General features: G+C 36.7%; 1 protein-coding gene across 3 annotated transcripts in view; it reads right to left on the bottom strand.

The window, feature by feature from the left end:
- The window catches only part of ASB3 (ankyrin repeat and SOCS box containing 3), a 95,014-nt gene extending 78,757 nt beyond the window's left edge, over window positions 1-16,257 (bottom strand). For 2 of the 3 annotated variants that reach the window (XM_057743677.1, XM_057743680.1), the window contains exon 1: window positions 15,950-16,230. The gene's annotated coding sequence lies outside the window, so the exon portion shown is untranslated. Of the gene's footprint in view, window positions 1-15,949 lie in introns of all 3 variants that reach the window. The other variant, XM_057743679.1, reaches the window with a different exon arrangement.
- Window positions 16,258-16,260: the final 3 nt, after the last annotated feature.

Raw genomic sequence — 16,260 nt, 5'->3', positions numbered from 1 at the left:
TTCTCCATTTATATGTCTTTCTAGACTTTCAGTTAGAAGTTAACTAGAAAATACACATGTGGTATAACATCAACATTTACAGGGAAGTCATGATCCAAAGAGCCCAGGGACAGGGACATTCATTTTCACTGGGATGGGGAGAAACATGACTAAAATGGAGAAGATAAACAACACTGAATTAGAGAGAAGCTAGGGTTTGGAGCCTGCAAGCTAGTAAGAATCATAAAGGTACTAAGTTATCTAGAGCGTAACTTATTTTTGTTAGCAAAACTGCAAGTCTCTTTATAGCCCTTGGACCTCACTTTCAAACAGTCTCTGTCATTCTGCCCTCATCACACACACATAACTCAGACTCTCATTCCTCAGAGAACAAAGTTTATTAGTTAGGTGTTAAGTTTTAGGAATTTAAGAAAAGTATGAGTGTAAACCCTATATTGAGAAAAGAAACATATAAATCTCTAATGGAGTGGATTTTTTAAAGGAGGTCTTTCTACTCTTAACTCCAGTCCACTATTATATTTCCTTTTCCCACTCCCAAACAAATACATTCACTCTTCAATCTACAAAGAACTGTAAGCACAGTCCAGATAACACCTCCATACATAAAAAGTTGTCATTTAGGGAAACAAAGGCTGCTGTGATGTCAATTCTGAATATGTGAAAGCATGAAGGTGACCTAACCCTTCAAGACTGATTTTAAAACATTTTACAGTCAACATTCTATTCTATTAGAGTTCTCTTATCCATGAAAACATATCTTCTTTAAATTATAACTTTAGAACAGTTGTGAATATCAATGTAAGCATCATACTCCTATAATTTACATCACGAGTCTTTCAAAATCAGTTATATGATAAATGTGCTTAAAATTCTCTCTCATGGACTAGATAGCAATTACAGGAAAAAGACTGTAAAAAATACAAACACCTGGAGGCTACTAAGTAACCAATAGATCACTGAAGAAATCAAAGAGAAAATCAAAAAATACCTAGAAACAAATGACAATGAAAACACAACCCAAAATCTATGGGATGCAGCAAAAGCAGTTCTAAGAGGGAAGTTCACAGCAATACAACCCTACCTCAAGAAACAAGAGAAATCTCAAATGAATAACATAACCTTACATCTAAAGCAATTAGAGAAAGAACAACAACAAACAAAAACAAAAAACAAAGTTAGCAGAAGGAAAGAAATCATAAAGATCAGATCAGAAATATATGAAAAAGAAAGGAAGGAAACAATAGCAAAGATCAGTAAAACTAAAAGCTGGTTCTTTGAGAAGATAAACAAAACTGATAAACCATTAGCCAGACTCATCAGGAAAAAGGGAGAACTTAAATCAACAGAATCAGAAATGAAAAAGAAGTAACAACAGACACCACAGAAATACAAAGGATCATGAGAAACTACTACAAGCAACTATATGCCGAGAAAATGGGCAACCTGGATGAAATGGACAAATTCTTAGAAAAGTACAACCTTCCAAGACTGAACTAGGAAGAAACAGAAAATATGAACAGACAAGTCACAAGCAATGAAATTGAAACTGTGATTAAAAATCTTCCAACGAACAAAAGCCCAGGGCCTCATGGCTTCGCAGGCAAATTCTATCAAACATTTAAAGAAGAGCTAACACCTATCCTTCTCAAAATCTTCCAAAATATAGCAGAGGGAGGAACACTCCCAAACTCATTCTATAAGGCCACCATCACCCTGATACCAAAACCAGGCAAAGATGTCACAAAAAAAGAACATTACAGGCCAATATCACTGATGAATTTAGATGCAAAAATATTCAACAAAATATTAGCAAACAGAATCCAACAGCACATTAAAAGGATCATATACCATAATCAAGTGGGGTTTATCCCGGGAATGCAAGGATTCTTCAATATATGCAAATCAATCAATGTGATAAACCATATTAACAAACTGAAGGATAAAAATCATATGATAATCTCAACAAATGCAGAAAAAGCTTTTGACAAAATTCAACACTCATTTATGATAAAAACTCTCCAGAAAATTGGCACAGAAGGAAATTACCTCAACATAATAAAAGCCATATATGACAAACCAACAGCCAACATCATTCTAAATGGTGAAAAACTGAAAGCATTCCCTCTAAGAACAGGAACAAGACAAGGGTGTCCACTCTCACCATTATTATTCAACATAGTTTTGCAAGTTTTAGCCACAGCAATCAGATAAGAAAAAAATAAATATATCCAAATTGGAAAAGAAGTAAAATTGTCGCTCTTTGCAGATGACATGATATTATACATAGAAAACCCTAAAGATGTTACCAGAAAAACACTAGCACTAATCGATCATTTTTGTAAAGTAACAGGAAACAAAATTAATGCACAGGAATCTCTTGAATTCCTATACACTAACAATGAAAGCTCAGAAAGAGAAATTAAGGAAACATTCCCATTCACCACTGCAACAAAAAGAATAAAATACCTAGGAATAAACCTGCCTAAGGAAGCAAAAGACCTGTATGCAGAAAACTATAAGACAATGATGAAAGAAATCAAAGATGATACAAACAGATGGAGGGACATACCATGTTCCTGGATTGGAAGAATCAACATCGTGAAAATGACTGTACTACCCAAAGCAATTTACAGATTCAATGCAATCCCGATCAAATTACCAATGGCACTTTTCACAGAATTAGAACAAGAAATCTTACGATTTGTATGGAAACGCAAAAGACCCCGAATAGCCAAAGCAATCTTGAGAAGGAAAAATGGAGTTGGTGGAATCAGGCTTCCTGACTTCAAACTATACTACACAGCCACAGTGATCAAGACAATATGGTACTGGCACAAAAGCAGAAAGGAAGATCAATGGAATAGAATAGAGAACTCAGAAGTAAGCCCAAACACATATGGGCACCTTATCTTTGACAAAGGAGGCACGAGTATACAATGGAGAAAAGGCAGCCCCTTCAATAAGTGGTGCTGGGAAAATTGGACAGCTACATGTAAAAGAATGAAATTCGAACACTTCCTAACACCATACACAAAAATAAACTCAAAATGGATTAAAGACCTACATGTAAGGCCAGACACTATAAAACTCCTAGAGGAAAACATAGGCAGAACACTCTTTGACATACATCAAAGCAAGATCCTTTTTGACCCATCTCCTAGAATAATGGAAATAAAATCAAGAATAAACGAATGGGACCTCATGAAACAAAAGTTTTTGCACAGCAAAGGAAATCATAAACAAGACAAAAAGATAATCTTCAGAATGGGAGAAAATATTTGCCAATGAAGCAACGGACAAAGGATTAACCTCCAAAATATACAAGCATCTCAGTGAGAAAAAAAAAAGTAACCCCGTCCAAAACTGGGCAGAAGACCTAAATAGACATTTCTCCAAAGAAGACATACAGATGGACAACAAACACATGAAAAGATGCTCAACATCACTAATCATTAGAGAAATACAAATCAAAACCAGAAATGAGGTATCACCTCACACCAATCAGAATGGCCATCATCACAAAGTCTGGAAACAACAAATGTTGGAGAGGGTGTGGAGAAAAGGGAACTCTCCTGCACTGTTGGTGGGAATGTAAGTTGGTACAGCCACTATGGAAAACAATTTGGAGGTTCCTTAAAAAACTACAAATAGAACTACCATATGATCCAGTAATCCCACTCCTGGGCATATACCCAAAGAAAACCATAATCCCAAAAGAAACTTGTACCATAATGTTTATTGCAGCACTCTTTACAATAGCCAGGACATGGAAGCAACCGAAATGCCCATCAACAAATGAATGGATACAGAAGATGTGGCATATATATACAATGGAATATTACTCAGCTATAAAAAGGGATGAGATGGAGCTATATGTAATGAGGTGGATAGAACTACAATCTGTCATACATAGTGAAGTAAGTCAGAAAGAGAAGGACAAATATTGTATGCTAACTCACATATACGGAATCTAAAAATGGTACTGATGAACTCAGTGACAAGAACAAGGAAGCAGATACAGAGAATGGACTGGAGAACTCGAGGTATGGGAGGGGGTGGGGGGTGAAGGGGAAACTGAGAAGAAGCGAGAGAGTAGCACAGACATATATATACTACCAACTGTAAAATAGTCAGTGGGAAGTTGTTGTATAACAAAGGGAGTCCAACTCGAGGATGGAAGATGCCTTAGAGGACTCGGGCAGGGAGGGTGGGGGGGACTCGAGGGGGGGGCATCAAGGAAGGGAGGGAATATGGGGATATGTGTATAAAAACAGTTGATTGAACCTGGTGTACCCCCCAAAAAAAAATAATTAAAAAAAAAAAAAAACATACCAGAAAAAACAAACAAAAAAAAAAAAACAAAATGAAATACTTACCTGAATGTCTTTACGAAATGTATGTCATATATTAGAATTGTTAAAAGTTCTAGCAAACTTATATCCTCAAAAGAAAGGCAACCTCTAATTGTAATTGAAAGCTAGATTGTTTTTAACTTGTTGAGTCATAATTTTAATGAATAAAATATCAATATATTTTTAAAAGTAAAAAAAAAAAAAAAAAAACTCAATGATTAGCAAATGATTTTTCAATCCTATGGCTACTCTTCAAAGAATTTTAACTCCTCCTGAAAAACTCCTAAAATTATTCTTCTAAATGTCAAATTTATATGATGAAAATTAGCTTTATTGAATTTCAGGGTTAATTCTTCCTTAAGGTTCATTTTACCTCTCTAAAATATTATACAGTTCAGTACCAATTTCTGGGTGGTTTTATTTAACTGTACTGAACCTCCCTGTCTTTATAAATGGTTTGCCAACACAAATACCCACACTTTTAAATGGAAAAAGCACCACTTAACCATACAATTCCTTTTACTCTTCTGGCTTTCCTATCCTTTGCAGGATTTTTTAAACTACACTGTTCTATTTCTATTCCCTCCAATCTAACTTTACTCTGCTGTACTCCACCCAATCAGTGTAGTCTCAGGTCTCCAATGACCCCTTTCTGATTCAACCCAAGGATCTCAGTCCTTTATCCTTCTTTACAACTCTGATGCATCAGACACTAGTGACCATATCACTAAGGCCAAAAAAAGCAGAACATTTCACTGCATTTCTAGTTAAATCTTTGACTACTGTTTATCAGATATACAAACTCATCGAATCCTAGGCTTCAATTACCATCTGTATTTAGAAAACTTCCAATCTCTAGCCTATTTCCCCAACCTCTTTACAAATCTATATGTTTTATATGTAAGGTACCTCCAGTTGAGCTATATAAACACCTGAAACTTAGTGTATTCAAAACAGAATTCGGGACTTTCCTGGTGGTGCAGTGGTTAAGAATCTGCCTGACAATGCGGGGGACACAGGTTCGAGCCCTGGTCTGGGAAGATTCCACATGCCACACAGCAACAAAGCCTGTGCGCTAGGGCCCATAAGCCACAACTACTGAAGCCCATGCACCTAGAGACCATGTTCCGCAACAAAATATTAATTAAAAAAAAAATTCACCTCCTTTTCCAAAGAAAAATTTTGTCCTTCATTATTTCCCTGCACAGGAGATGTATTAAATGTTGAACAATGGATAGAACAGAAAATACAACAAAGTTTAAAATATCACCAATTTACAGGCTTTTGTAGAAAGTAAATATTTTCAGTTTTTATAAAATGTAGTTGTGTGCCTTATTTATACTAAATTTTAGCATTTTATTAAAAATTGTATATAATGTTTCTTAATAAGAAGTTAAAGCAAAGTTAGAAGGGAAGCCCTGAAGCCTATCTGTGATATGACTTAAAAAAGTTACGTGTTGGTAAGACCTATCCTTCAAGTATGAGCTGCAAGATTTCTCAACTAAAATAAGAACCTTATAATACAGCAAGAGCAAGAGTTTCTTACATCTTCTCCTTGCCTCCAATCTTATTTCTTCTTTCCAGCACATCCTCTACTCTGTACTCAGAATTATGTTTCTAAAATATGGAACTAATCTAGTCAGTAATCAAAATGCCTCCCAGAGCATAAAAAATAAAGTTCAAATTCTCTAATCTGGTATTCAACTACTTACAATCTGGTGTCAGCATACTTGTCACACTTCACTTCTCACTAATGTACAACCCCCATGCTACAGTCACACCATCCTTCTCAACCATTAAGACCCAACAAAACGAGAGACTAACGATATGTGGCAGCCAATAACTATGCACCACGACTACTAAGATAAAAAAAAGATAGCTCCCAGCTATAAAGAACCACATTTGGTGGAGAGACACACAAGCAAGCAAATCAATGTTACTTACCATGAAGGCTGGGACATAAAATATAAGCAGAAAAGAGACAGGCAAATTGTTAATTCAAACTAATAAGATCAGAGAAAGCCTCATAGAAAAAAATAAATAGTTGTTCATATATCAAAGAACAGTAATTAACACTTATTATAACTTACTATAACACTTACTATAAACACCAAAATCTATTCCAAGTACTTTACACATATTAATCCCCAATGAGAGACAAAAGAAGTTTCAGTTAAACAAACATAATAATAATAGCTATCACTGAATACTTACAACATGCCAGGCACTGTGCTAAGCACTAAAAAGGAACAAAATGGAATTAAGGCGTTTAACTTTGGGGGGGAAAAACAAGTGAAGGATGGCAAGTTTCTCATTTTGTACCTCCACTGGTAAATTTTAACCCCAATGAGATTCTTTCCTAAAACAAGATAAAGTCAAAAAGAATTTTTTAATTACTCATATTCTAAAGTCATAATTTTTAAAAATTTAAACAGAAGTTATGTTCTGCCCAACACTATTTTATTCAACAAATACCTATCAATTACCTACTTTTTGTAAGACAAACTAAGCATATGCATTTTCTTCCACTTTCTACTAAAATCCCACTGAAGTGCATTCTGGAAGGAGAAAGCAGGTGGGATTATATTGAGGATTAAGCCAATGCAGAGAAAACCACAGTTTAGAACAAACATGCAGGTGCACATGTATGCATGTGTACACACGAGAAAGCTGCAGTCATGCAGAAGCCATTCCTGCCAGCAGAGCCTGAAGAAGTACCAAACTTAGAGCCAGCAGAAGAGCACTGTAGGACAAAAATCAGGATAATTAAAATATGTATATGAGATAGCCAAGCCAAACCTTTTATCTCACTCCTTTTCATGCAGAATGTCTAGCAACAACAATGCTGGTTTCCAGCTAAAACCACAACTTTTTTTTTTTTTTTAAACAATCTACCCTGAAAGCATTAGAACATCTTCATGCTCCACAACAAAGCCTTCCTTACTTGCGCACAGGGTGGAGGGAGAGGAAGAAGAGGTAGCTGTTTTTCTGCATTTCACCTATGCACCCCCTTAAGTGAGGCCCAACATTTGATACCCTGCTCACTTACAAAGAGTTCAAGAATCCTTTTTTTTTTTTATTTTTGAGGAAGAGCAAAAGCACAAAAGAAAAGGATGAAAATAACTCACCTTAAGGAAGCAGAGCTTTTAAACTTATAAATGTTTAAAATTTATAAGTGCTAGCCTCAAAGAAATTCATGAAGACATTGCAGCTATTAAAAAGAGCAACTAGAAACTATGGAAAGAGGGGGGAAAAAACACACTGACAAAAGAAATTCAAAAAGGGGAACTAAGAGTCAAAGGAAATGGATTTCTTGAATTGATCTTCCATATTACCTGATTTTTTTTCTTTTTGTCTTTTTTTCTCTCCGCTTGGAAGAATCTATCTAAATGGTATTCTGAGTAGAACAGCGAAAACAGAAGAAGAACAAAATTGAAGAAATAATACTAGATAATTTCTCTGAAGCAAACGAATAGGACTCACAGAGTGCAATGAGGTTAAATGAAAAAAGATCCACATCTAGAAAGAAATACTCTCATAAAATATCATAAAACCAATGATAAAGAAAAAGAGTCTAACAAAATACTCCAGAGGAAAATGTATATTACTTGCAAAAAAGGAGAATCAGACTGACTTTAGGATTCTCATCAGATATACTAGATGGTAAAAGGCAAAAAGGAATGATGTTTTCAAAGTTTCAAGCAAAACAAAATGATTGAACTATGAATTCTATTCCCAAACTATTCACGGAGAAGGCAAGATAAATATATTTTCAGATAGGGCTGTGAAAATTAAACTACCTGCTTTATATCTTTTCCCAAAAAAATTATTTGTAATTAGTTATACCCCAACAATGTGGGAGGGAAATGTGAGATAAGGACACAGAATAACATATACAGCAGATTTAACCCAGGCGAGTTATACGAAATAAATATAGATAGATAAATATAGACCCAATATAGATAGATAGATAGATATGCAACAGACTTGGAAAGTAGCTAGTGTAAATCAGAACAAGGTGTTTGAGAGCTCAAAATATATCTTCAAGAACAAAATGGATTCATTTTAGCATATACAGCACTAATTTCAGGGAGCTAATAGGACACTTTAAGTGGCAAAGGATTAATATAATTACATTTCTTTCTCTATAGTTCCAATTACACCTCTTGACTTTATAGTGAATGGTACTTGCATAATTACAATATTGTAAAGTTTATAGGTTTTCAATGTTTGAGAATCAACCTATAAACAAAGCACAGAAAAACTGAATGAAGTCACAGAACACAGATGTTATAAACATATAGTAGTAGCAAATTGTAGAAGTAGTGAAAATGATAATAAAAGCTAACATATATTACATACTTAATATGTAATTAGGGCACTATGCTAAAAAAAAAAAAAAAAAAAAAAGGCTTCCATGCAATAACTCACTGATAACAAAATGGCAGCACTGAGAAGTGGCCCAAAGAATGGATTCAGGAGCAAGATTGAGTTCGATACCCAGTTCCACTGCTTACCAGTGTTATGACTCTGGGCAAGTAGCCATATTTTGTTAATATATTTATTTCACATTAAGACTTCTGAAATTGAGGTGAGTCTTACACTAGATGGCATGTCATAAGTCTAATTGGCAGTGGTTATTTTCTGTTAGTAGTACAAAAAAAAAAATAGTGGGCACTAAAATCAATGGCAAAAGGAGATTGTTATAGTTTAAAACAGACTTTAAATTGGGATTGACATATATTCACTAGTATATATAAAACAGACAACTAATAAGGATTAACTGTACAGTACAGGCAACTCTACTCAATACTCTATAATGGCCTACACGGGAAAAGAATTTAGAAGAGTGAACACACATATATAACAGATTCACTTTGCTGTACATGTGAAACTAACACAACATTGTAAATCAAATATACTCCAATAAAAATTTTTTTAAAATAAAAATATAAAAACAGACTAAGACAACAATTAAATGTAAGGCATGACCCTTGATTGGATCCTGAATGGGGAAAAAAAGGCCAATAAATGGTGAAAATTGAAATCATTGTTATTTTTCTAAGATGTGACAGTAGTATACATCTTAGGTTACAGAAGAGTCTTTTTTTATTCCCAGTCATTGATTTTTTTCAAGGTTCAGGCCAGCTGTCTTGTAGAATGTGCCATATTTTACATCTGTTTGATAATTTTCTCATACCCGGGCTTGACAAGGATACTACACAGGTATTGTTGTATATAGGTGTTGTATATGCAAAGTTTTAAAAACTCATTCTTAAAGAAAATTCTTAACAGAAAATCCTTAGGGGAAAACATAAACAAAAATATAAAGCATGGGATTAAAAAAAGAAACATTCTAGCTTGGTTTGAAATCAAATTTCCAATCTCCTTTCTTTTTCCTTATACCTAAGAAATGAGTACATATGATATTCACCTTTGCACCTGTATATCTGCTTGCATTCTGTCAACTGTGTACGTGTTGTATTTTAACCAAAAATCTCTGAAGCCCAAAGCTTTTCTCTTCATTTATTTTTCTCAAAAGGTGTATCCCAGTCCTCAAGTCTTTTACAAAGTAAATTATACTTAAAGGAGGAATTGGAGGGGGAAAAAGATCAGTATTGGAAATTAACAGAAAAGGGCAATTACTCTCTTAGGCAGCCTCTGTAGTAATTAGTGCTAAACTACCTCAGATTGCATACCAGCTGTTGAGTTGAGCAAAAGTATTTTATCGGTTTCACCCTTTACATCTCTAAATGAGAAACAATATAGAGATTTGGGATAACTTTTAACTCAAAGCCCAAGTGGTTGGTTATCATTTCCATCTCAAAGAAATTTCGAATGGAAAAAAAAATTTAGTTTTATTCAGCCATATTTTATAACATGGCACTGATATATAATTTTATACCTGTGTGTGAATTATATTAGAACATATTAACCTCTCTTGTGTTTTGGTTTCCTAATCAGTAAAATGAGGAAACAATAAAATCTAACTTTTGGAGTTATTACAAAGAATAAACCAATTATATAAATTTATATCTATAAAGTACTTAAAATAGTGTCAGGACAACATCGATTAAATGAATAAAATACATAATAAATCTGAATCTTCATAATAGTTCTTACATCTTATGTTTGTTATTTTCTCCATTTAAGGGTAAGAAAACTGAGCTCTAAAGAGGTTAAGTAATGTGCCCAAGATGACACATGCAGTAGGTAGGATTAGAATCTCACTGGCCCAACTCCTGAGCCCCTGCTCCTAACCACCTCACTATTCAGTTGTACAGAGTTTGCATATAATTATTCAGCCATTGCCTTATCATAACAAAATCAGGTATGGGGGGGCCATTAGAGCTAATGTCACAATGAATTATCTTTATACATACATCCTTATGTGTCAGGGCTTTTGTTTTTAAAGGAGAGAGTCCAAAAATTAAAATCAGTAGGCCAAAAGGTTTGCACATTTTTAACTTTAATTTTTAATTTTAGAAATTACTAATTTTCAAAAGTTTATTATAGCAGGTCTATCTTTCCTTTTACAGTACCTAGATTTCCTGTCTTACTAAAAAATGTCATCGCTACTCCAATTATACAAATATTCTCCTCATTGCTTCATATGGATATATACCTTTAACTCATTTACAATTTACTTTTTTTTTGGCAGCGCTGCTTGGCTTGTGGGATCTTAGTTTCCCGACCAGGGATCAAATCCAGGCCCTTAGCAGTGAAAACGTGGAGTCCTAACCAGTGGACCACCAAGGAATTCCCACAATTTACTTTTTATGTATTTTATGATGAGGTGATCTAGTTGGTTTTCCGAAAAATGAAAAGTAAATTACACTAGCAGCATTTATTGATTAAAACACCCTTTTCCCACCAAAGTGAAATGATACCCTCATCACTAGTAAACTCCTTATAACATTCCCAAGCCCCCTTCCTATACTCAAACCAAATTATTTTTGATCTCTATTCTTGGGTTTATGCTCTTTCATTCACTTAGGATAGGCCTTTCCCAGCTCTGTAAATCCAATTCCTACCATCTATTAAGGTCCTATACAAATGCTGAGATTATTTTATTGGTTTCCACACTTTCTTCTTCTCAACCCTTGCTAGAGGTAATCACCCCCTCCTTCGAATATCTGTAATACTTTATCTGCACAGTACCTTTCTAACAACACTTTTCACTTTTAATATAATTAGTTATTTACAAGTCCCATATCCCTTCCTAGGTGGTAATATTTTGGTTGACTTGACATATATCTTAAGTCATTTTTTTTAATATCTAAGTCATTTTTATAGTACCCTTAGTACTTAGGGCAGTGTTTCCAAACCACATTTATTAGACGAATAACGGCACAACTTTCTCCATCTCTTCCCAAATCTGTAGTTCTGCAGCTAACTGAAAATCACCGCACTAAGACTAACTCCCTCATATGCAGAAAATGGTAGCTTTCTGGAATCCATGAAGCAGAAAGTTAAAATAAACAAAAATTTAAGACTGTGTATTCTGTACCATATTTATATGAGAAAAAGTCAAGAAACTATTAAATGAAGTAATATCAACTATTTTTCCCAAATAATTCCTAGGCAATGATGGGGTTAATACAGATTCAGGACAGTCTTCTACATTTTACATTCAAAATCCTCTATGATGATAACTGATGTGCATAATAATGACATCAATGCAAGGTAAGATTAAGTGCCTTATAGAATCATCAAAGTTACAATGCAAACAGGATCACTTGCATTATAGGCAAAGTAGGTATTCACTATATGGCAAAATTTTTAGAGTGCTAGAAAGGTCCCCTTCTTGCCTCTAAACAGTCTTCCCACTCAGTGAGCTAATGCCTAAAACTTTACCTTTAATATTGAAGCCTTTCATTTAAAAGTCTAAACCAGTGATTCTCAATCATGGGCCATTTTGCCTGCCAAGGAACACGTGGCAATGTCTGCAGACATTTTTGATTGTCACAATTCAGCTGGGTTGGGGGGTGGGGGCTGGGGTTGCTACTAGCATCTAGTGGACATAAGCCAGGGAAACTACTAAACATTATACCATGCACAAGATAGCCCCTCACAACAAAGGACTGCCTGACCCAAAACGTCAACAGTGCCAAGGTTTTGAGAAACTGGTGGATACTCTGCTGAAATACACAAACATAATGTTTTTAATTTAACATTTATGTTTATGTACACATAAACAAGCCCTCCACTTCAATCCAATCAAGCCTTTTTTCTCCCTCTACTCCTCCTCCATGCTGCCAAATCCAGTGGTTACTTACTTATCCTCACCTTCTACAACTCCTCAGTAGCATTTACTTGACTCAGCCAGCCAGCCATTCCCATGGTACACTTCTTTCTCTTGAGTTCCTTGATATCTCAGTTTTCTGATTTTCTTTCTGCTTTACTGGGCACACCTTCCCAGTCCATATTTTTAATTTTTCAATGCTGTTCAGCATCTAATGTTGCAATAACTCACCTTCCCTTTGTTATCCTCATTTTTTCCCCAAAAGATCTCAGCCAGAACCATGGCTTTAAGTATATCTTTATGCTAATAATGTTGAAATTTATAACTCCAGCTCTGAGCTCCCCATATGAGCTTCAGGTTTATTTAACCAACATGTTACTTCCACTTGGGTGTCTAACTGATGATATCTAAAACTTAACATGGGGCTTCCTAGGTGGCGCAGTGGTTAAGAATCCCTGTGCCAATGCAGGGGACACAGGTTCGATCCCTGCTCCAGGAAGACCCCACATGCCGCGGAGCAACTAAGCTCATGTGCCACAACTATTAAGCCTGCGCTTTAGAGCCCGTGAGCCACAACTATTGAGCCTGTGTGCTGCAACTACTGAAGCCCACATGCCTAGAGTCTGTGCTCTGCAACAAGAGAAGCCATGGCAATGAGGAGCCCGCGCACCACAACAAAGAGTAGCCTCCACTCACTGCAACTAAAAAGAAAGCCTGCACACAGCAAAAAAAAAAAAAAAAAAAAAAGACCCAACAGTCAATAAAATAAATTTATAAAAAAAAAACCAAAACTTAACATGTCCAGTAAATCAACTGTACTCCAATAAAAATTAAAAAAAAAAAACAACACGTCCAAAACAGAACCCTTGATTCAGAAATTTTTTGTAATCAAACCACACATGTAAAATGTTAACAAATGAGGAATCTAGGTTTGATTCTTGCAACTTTTAAGTAAGTTTGAAATCACTTCAAAATAAAAAGTAAAACAAACAAAAACACATGGTTCCCATCAGTCCATTCTTTTCTTCCCTTTCAGTAAACTGTACCATCAGTTCTTCATAAAACATATACAGACATCATCATTAATTCTCTGTAAAACATGCCACATCTAATCCACCAGCAACTTCAAGATGCTCTACCTGAAAAATATATTCCAAATTAGGCCACTTCTCCCCATCTCCACTGCTACCAGCTTCCTAACTGGTCTTCCTGTTGCCATACTTGCACCCTATATTAGTTTCCTAGGGCTGCCATAAAAAGTACCACAAACCATATAGCTTCAAACAACAGAAATGTATTACTTCAATTTCTGGGGGTTACAAGTCTGAAATCAAGGTGTCAGCAGAGCCACAATCTCTGGAAACCTCTATGGGAGTATCTGTCCTTACCTCTTCCTAACTTCTGGTGATTGGTGGCGAACTTTAGTGTTGCTTGGTTTGTAGACGCATCACTCCAATCTTCACCACCTCACGTAGCATTCTTTCTGTATGTCTATCTGTATCCAAATTTCCCTCTTCTTACAAAGACACTAGTCATTGTATTAGGGCCACCCTAGTTCAATATGACCTTGACATCTGCAAAGACCCTATTTCCAAAAAGTTCACACTCACAGGTTTCAGGGGTTAAGACTTTCAGCATATCCTTTTGGGGAATACAATTCAGCCAATAACATTCCCTAGAAACAATCTTCCACACAGCAACCATGATCTTCACAAATGTACCTCAGGCCACATTACTCACCTACTTATAGATCTGTGTCCAGCAATGACCACTAAGCAGCAATGACCACTACCAAAATTAGCTTATTTATTTGTTTTTTACTTGTTACTTGAACATAGCTCTACTGAGACAGCTCCCATCACTACAGCCCCAGAGACGAAACCAGGGCAGACAAATATTTTTCACCTTTATTTTGTCAAATACATCTTTCTTTCTTCATGACTTCAGAATTTCCTATCTTACACACCAAGATCACTGAATTATTCCCCTAAGTTTTCGTCCACTGTTTTCCTTTTGTTGTTCATTTAAATATCTTATCCATTTGTAATTAATCTTGAACTGAATGAAAGGAATTAATCTGAACTGACTGCCTCTATTCCTCTAAGAGAGCTCCAATCTCCTGCTGATGATTCCATCCCACCCTACCTGCAGACTACAGCGAAAAGCTCTAACGCACCATCTAGAAGGATGGTGCTTGAAATGCACTTCCTCACCTGCCTGATGAACTCCTATAAATCCTTAAAGCCCCAATTCAAATGTCACCTCTCCTGGGAAGCCTTTCCTGTCCAATCTCTGTCCTTCTTTTTATCTCCATTCTAACATCTCCCTAATGTATAATCTATAGTACCTGCCTCATAATATACATAAAGTACTTAGACTAGCACATGGAGGAAATGCTAGATAAATGTTAACTATTTTATTATACCACAATAGCTTACCATTATTTGTCTGTGTGATCTCCCTTGTTAGACCACGAGAGACTGGCACAGAGACCCATTTGTTTGCCATTTACCATTCCCAGTGTTCACACACATATTAAGCATTAACAAGCAAATTAATGAACAACATCTCAATTCCGGAAAAAAGTAATTTTCTTTGATGATGCTGTGGATTCCTTTCGCTTAAAAAAAGGAAATTTTTTAAACAGAAAATAGAAAACAGGACTGTTCTTCCTGCTTTTTGATTTGGCTCAAATTGCGCGGCGGAGGGGCGCGGTGGGGCGGGGGAGAGGCACACGACGGACCACGCAGTCTTTAGCAGATCTAGCAGGAAGGTCTCGCTTTTCCCACCTCCACAAAGACAACGGTAGGTGCTGTATAACCCATTATACTGGAGATTAAAACAATGGCATTTTTTTTAAGGGGGGATAGGAATCCTAAACTTTTTGTGTTATTCTGAATAAAGTCAGAGGCGTCAGAACTTCATATAAGTTCATAACCTCACATTCACTTGGCCCTGAATCTCACGTAAAGAAATAGGCTTCCTTGATAAAACAGCAACCCAACACTTCAACTCTGGGATGAAGGAGGAGACCCCCGTTGGGTAAAAATTTAGAGGCTGAGTCTAGGCCACCCTCGGAGAATCGCAGTATTCTCACACGCGGGGACCACAGGTTTCCTCGGCTCGGGTATCCCCAAACCCAGGGCTGCAAAGACTGAGCCAACCGCCGCCCCGCGTTAGTCAGGAGCTGAAAGTACTGAGGTGACCACGGCTCACAGCGAAAGAGGCGGAGAGAAACTTCCAGCGGGAAAGATGAAGCGTACAGATGCTACGTGCAGAGAAAAGGAAAAAGAAAAGCAGCGAGAGGGTGCAGCAGTCAGGGACACCGCCACTTCTCACTTCTCATCGCTACCTCTAATTTTCTCATTAGAAGACCAGCACCCGCCGCGCTCACACTCTCCAGCAGCTGCTCCAGGAGGGCCACGGCGCCACCCACCCTATGGAGAGCCGCGCGGGTGGCGGGAGGGAGCGGCCGCCGCCTCCCGGACTCACCGGCTCTCCGTGCCGTCACTTAGTTGCTGACGAAAAGGCTGGTCCGAGGCCCGGTCTTTGCGGTCTATTCCCGGGAGTCCGCTGCGTTCGCTCCCCACCGCGAGACTGCGGTTGCGAGCGACGAGAAAAGCCCGGCCGGCGTCCCGGCTTCCGTAGGCGGGCGGCTCGGCG

Source organism: Hippopotamus amphibius, chromosome 7 (assembly GCF_030028045.1).
Source record: "Hippopotamus amphibius kiboko isolate mHipAmp2 chromosome 7, mHipAmp2.hap2, whole genome shotgun sequence".
NCBI classification, from domain to species: domain Eukaryota; kingdom Metazoa; phylum Chordata; class Mammalia; order Artiodactyla; family Hippopotamidae; genus Hippopotamus; species Hippopotamus amphibius.
This window is presented reverse-complemented; position numbering and strand designations above follow the sequence as displayed.